General features: G+C 43.6%; 1 protein-coding gene across 3 annotated transcripts in view; it reads left to right on the top strand.

The window, feature by feature from the left end:
* Positions 1-5,950, top strand: part of LOC113207013 (integrin alpha-PS3-like) — an 18,694-nt gene that overhangs the window by 967 nt on the left and 11,777 nt on the right. The gene's annotated exons all lie outside the window — the stretch shown is intronic.

Here is a 5,950-nt window from a genome sequence, read left to right as displayed (position 1 = left end):
GTATTTCGGGCTATTTCAGGGGCATTTCGCGACTATTTTGTCTTTTTTTCGGTTCGAACTATTTCGGGGGAAGGTGTACGAACTATTTCGCAAGTGATTTCCCCTTCGAGGGAGAGTTAAGGAGGGAGAAGGGGAGACAGAGGGGGGAAAGAGAGGGGGAAAGAGAGAGGGAAGAGAGAGAGGGACGGAGGAAGAGGGTTGGAGAGAAAGAGAGAGGGAGGGAGAGGTGGGGAGGGGAGAGGGAGAAGGGTGCTGTTTGGCATTTGCGGTGTAGGGCAGGGATAGCATCGAACATCGATGAGGTTTATGATGAATTTATGTAAATGTCTCGAACAGCAGGTGTGACCGTACCGTCTGGCCTTGGGGGTGAGGATGGTGGGGGTGAGCGGGTGAGCCAACAGCGGAACCGGGCAAGGTACCTCACAAGCATGAGCGCCAACAGAACCGATTCCAACGGGTGTTCCCCGAAGTCAGAGCCATTGTCGTAGCGACGCTGAATAAATGCGGCCAGTTCGTCGTCCTCGTCATGAAGATACTCTCGGCACAAGGGGAAAGGAAGAAAGGTAGCAAGACTTTAGCGAATAGAATAACAAAGGGTAAGGGGAAGAGATAGGACGGGGTCACGGGTGGAATTCATACAATGCGTTTGATTTATCGACGAGTGAGGGGAGGAGCGCAATTTCGCCATACCGTTTCAGGCGCTCAAGGAAAGGGAGGGAGGGGTGGAGGGAAGGGGCTAGAATGGGGTGAGGTTAGAAGGAGAGGGCATTCCGCTTGACAGGCGGAAATCCGCTAGTACAAACAACTCAAAGTGACACGCAGTCTTCGCCAGCACCGACAGTCCCGCTGATCACCCAACTTGCGCTCGCCTACACTCGGAAAAATGCCAAAGTCAGCACGCCGGGCTTGGAAAAATACAGGTGCTTCCAATCCCAACGTCTACGGACAATTATTGTAACTAGCACTGGACTTCCTGCGTGTTTAACTAGGTTCAAGTACAATATTAAAGCAAACAACGCGCATTTATTATCTAGCTTGTTACACTATTATTGTATCTGATTTAGTTATGCGCACTGAGGTCCGGTGCTAGCTACAAAATATTGTCCTTAGACGTTTTAGGTATAATGCCTTTTTGCTCTAGCCCATACCGTTGAGGTGCTAAAGGGTATTTTTGGCGAAACTAAGTGAAAAAATTACAACCCTGCATGGTACACAAAAATGGCGGGCCATAGGCCCGTATTTTTGTGTACATTTTTCCACTACTTGACACTTGACTCGGGTTTCAGCGAGACGTGGTCAGCCGTACAACTACCTAGTTGTAGTATACACTCACACACAAATTTCAATACTGGGACTATGTTTCATCGACCAAAAGCAGTAGGACTTACCAAATGCCTTTTTTATGCTGGAAAAGACAAAAGTTCGTGAAATGGCTCTCCCCCCCCCCATATGACCCTAGCTAAAATTTCGCTTTGGCTGTATCAGTCATTCAAGCATTCGGAAAAGTACCTAAACCAGGTTCAGAGGGGCGTACTCACATGAAGCGCCTGAAAGCGTGTCATTTTGGGGGACAAGCGACTTAAGCGTTCTCCCCTTTCTCCCTACGAGTTATCAGCACGGTTCGGCCCAGACGGGTCCAGAGCAGCAGCAAGATTCTTGTCGAAGGATAGGCCAATCGACCAGCAGGGAGCGTCCACTCCCCTGTCTGCCTCTCTCTTCCCCCACCCACCACCCCTCTCCCCGAGGAAGGATACATATCACTCTCTCGCTCGTTCGTAGACAATCGTCTTCACCGAACTTATTATATATAGAAAACATGTAAGAAACGGACACGTCAACACATGATGAACGAAGTGTGCAACTGCAAGTTGAATTCTTTGAGTTGTACACTAGCAAGTTTTTAACTTGATGTTGCACACTTGCAAATGTTAAACAGTTGCACACCTAGTTCATCAGTGTAAACAATAAAATGCCATTTGGTGAATTTTCACAGATAAACTTGGCAGTTGTTCAGTCTTACTTGACACTTTCAACAAAGTGCGTCCAACTGAAGGAAGTGTAAACTTGTATACTTAATTTGTCAATGCACTTGTTTTCCAGGGTCCATTCCCCTCGCCCTAGCGTCCTGCCGCCCGGTGCGGTTGAGGTATGAGCAGAGCATTGGCCACGAGGCGACCACCACCTCCGACCCCGAAAGCCCACTGGGATGGAGGGGGCCACGAAAGAAAAGTAAGGTTCAGTAGCCAGTGGAGAACGGGGCGGAGGGGGAGGGAGTGGTGGCCAGGGGGGTGTAGAGTAACGGGGGAAAGGGGAGAATGGCCGGGGGGAGCAGCGGGTGAAATATGTTGTAATCTGATGTTAGATTAGTCGCCCCCGCGCGCCAATTTCCCATGTTTTCCCTGGAATACTTTGGCAGTCCCGGAGGGCCCGCACCTCTTCGATCTCATTTCCTGAAAGGTCGATCCTAAAATAGCAACAGAAGCAGCTTGATACAGACCCGGCCCGGTGGACCGTTTCACATAACCGAAAAACTGGACCAAAAAAAAACTTGTTCTTTCAGTATGCCATTTATGGCACGAGACTATTTGACTTCGGCAAGTCCTTGTGTTGGCCCTGATCACCTCAAAGGACAAACCGAATGAAACTACAATATACGGAAAGATATGAAGCACACACAAAATAAGTCTTTCCGAAATTAGAACATTTGTTCTTATCTACATAAGACATGCATTACTGGTACTTTTTTACTCACAAAACTAGCTACAGTACGTGGTATTGTGTGCAACAACAGGCAAGTAGTTATAGTAAATATCATCTGTTTATAATTACGTATGTTTATAACTAAGATATTTAACTAGCGACTAGAATATCGTACTTATTTTTTTCGTTTCTGTTCTACGCAAGAAAATTATAGTACACTATATCCGCCGGGAACAGACTCACCTCACCCACATGAACAAAACATTTAAAGAACTCGTTTTTAAAAATATTGACACTGATAAATAATTTGTTCAACTGGCAGAACACCTGCAGATGTTTAACACCGTGATTACACTAGACTTCCGTTTAGGCGAACAAACGATGTGTTGAGCACCTCTTAGGTCCACGCTGGTTGAACACTAAAGATATCAGTGCATTTTGGACGTTCAATCTACATTTAGAGGCGAAGCACTCGCTTTAGCCATCATGATTATCTTTTCAAAAAGTATTCGAAATTGTTTTCAAATTTAACCGACTTGTTGCTGCACAGGTTTAGAGGCATGCAGTCAAATAAAGTTTGTGCAGAACATACCACGAAACCTGGGGTTACGGTGCCAGAGATGTGGGCAATGCGCTGTGGAAAAGCACGGGGCAGTTAGACAAGGCAGTCAGGTGCTATGCGCCTTTACACAGGGCTTTGTACTTCCTTCGAGTCAATAGCAACACTAATCCCGACTTCCAGAATAGTAAGTAATAAAGTGAAAAGGTTACAACTGTATCTACTATGTATAAACAACGGTAACGCCGCCATATAATTCGTATAAGCACGGGGCCAATGCATCCTATTGAAACAGGAGAAAGTACATCGGTCTGCGAAACACTTTTCACAGGGCGCACCTTCTACGAGTGCACAATATGCTCAAATATCTACATTTTCAACACGACTCTTTCAGAAAGCTTGAGATCAATAAAGAGGGCTGTGTCTGGACGTCTTCCCCGGAGCAGCTTGTACGAGAGAGAAAAATAAAGATGAGTCCAACTACTGTACACGAACCATCAGCTGCTTCACGGCAGGGCTGCAAATGAGACACAATGCATCCAGGGAACGGTTGGGAATGTGTCTATAGAATCAGAGTAGTATGACAGAATATGACAGTGCGCGTAGTAAAAAAGACTGTCGCGGTAATCAACTATGTTGGATGAGCTAAAGTCGAAAGCTAAAATTAAGAATCTGATACACACAATAAAAACAGGAGTTCGATGTAACGATCAGACATGTATTGTCAACCTCATCATAACTGCCTATTCGTGACACGGAGCCTGCTGGGAGTTGGTATCGGATTCTCGAGTTCAGCTATCGCCTAACAGAGTAGATTACACTCTAAATAGAGAGCCCTCCCTGGACAATTTTTTTTTTACGCATGATAGATGTGTGTACATGTTCAGGATATACAAACTTGTATATGGAGGTTCAAGTTGTACCTAGACTATACACTAGGTACAAATGCTTTATTTTATTTAATGAGGATATAACATGTTACAAATTGGCATCTTATTCAGTTGTGCACAGGAACACAACAATGCTAGGTTCAAAATTATCCTTTCCTAATTTAAGTGAATACCATTCATCAGTTGAAGGAGTTCAACGATTTAACAGTTTACAGTTTAAAAGTTCCTTTTTGCTTGATATTTGGAAATTTAACAATGACATTCACATTTAAATGCGTTTACACGGACTATGTATGGAATATAACCACATTGAAATGTAAAAATCATGGTTATATTTCCGAATACCAAATATCATGCAAAATGGAACTTTTGACCTGTTAACTGTTAAACTACCTAACCTGATAGATCCAAAATCTTTTGTGTGGTTTGGTCCCAGCCTAGTGTTCCGCATTCATGTCACCCACGGGAGGCGGAATGCCTGGTAAAGTATGTTTCATCGCAGTCTACAAAAGTTAAGGAAATGTCTACAGCCGACTCATTGTCAAAATCCTAAATTGTATACTATGTACATCACTGCACTTTTACAATCATTATAAGCACTTCTCTGCTATATGTTTGTTCTCTATTTAGCTTGTAAGGATAAAATGCATAATTGAAGACGTAATAGGCCGACAATTGAAAGTATTCGTTAATTATTTGTACTTTTGTGCGAGTACCAGCAGAGGTTGCAACCGTGTTTGTCATGTTCCCGCTGTGCAGTGCTACTCTATGGCTATCGAATGACACTTGGGAAAATAATAAAAGACAAGATGCTCAAATCAAAGTTACGGCACTCCTCTCATAACTAACTATCCAAGCTAAATTAATTAAGATTTGTGTCAAGCTTCAAAGCGTTAGTGAGTGTTATTCTAGCTCCGAAGTTTGTTACCAACGTGTATACAAGGAAAAGGATAGGAAAGGATAGGATTAGGCAGAGAAAGACAGAGATTAAGACAAAACAGAAGATTAAGATAAAGACAGAAATAGGTAGGAAGTGCCAGGTACAGAGCGAAGAGGAAGAACAAGACGAAAAAGAGAAAAGGATTAAAAAGGATATCAGGATGAGGAAGGAATCTGGAAAGATAGATAAAATAAAAGCAGCTGGGATGCGAAAGAGACAGAAAAGACTCACCAAGGTCTGTGCAGCGCTCTGGTGCTGGAAGGGAAAAGAAGACATGTAATGAGCTTGGGCTTGCTCTTAAGCTCTTGACAAAACAGAAACGATCCAGTGGATCGATTAGGTAATTAAAACAAGAAGTCAACTAGATTGCGTTATATGTCACTTTAAACAAGTTAAACTCAGAAGTTTTTTTTTTTTTTTTTTTTTCCATCAAATGACAATCCTTGAGCACACAGCAGCTGCAGCGCGATAGAGTATAGAAGGAGTAAAAATGAAGACGGAGAAGAGATGAATAGGAAAAAAATGAAGAGGGTTGCAAACGAAGAGGTAAAGGAATGTGTAGAAGACTGCTTTAAACGAGTCAGTGAACGCAAGAGCATCAGCAAAGAAACATTCACCCAATCAATACTCCCGTCGATCATCAATGCAATCAAGGGTAGCTGTACGCAGTCCGACTGCTTGGTTTCAGCCAGGCGGTAGGAGGTGCCCGGTCCACAAGGAACGCGCTGAAATCAAAATGATATCAAAGTGGTGTCATTTTGATTTAAGTCATTAATCCTCCCAGGTAGGGACTTCGAAATCAGAATAATATCCAAAGACGGAATTTCAACCCCATTTTGATTTTGTGTTCCAGTAGGGATC

The sequence above is a fragment of the Frankliniella occidentalis genome, unplaced genomic scaffold (assembly GCF_000697945.3).
Source record: "Frankliniella occidentalis isolate FOCC.00 unplaced genomic scaffold, Focc_3.1 Scaffold17, whole genome shotgun sequence".
Taxonomy (NCBI): Eukaryota; Metazoa; Arthropoda; class Insecta; order Thysanoptera; family Thripidae; genus Frankliniella; species Frankliniella occidentalis.
The sequence above is the reverse complement of the archived record's forward strand: the minus strand, read 5'-3'. Positions and strand labels throughout refer to the sequence as shown.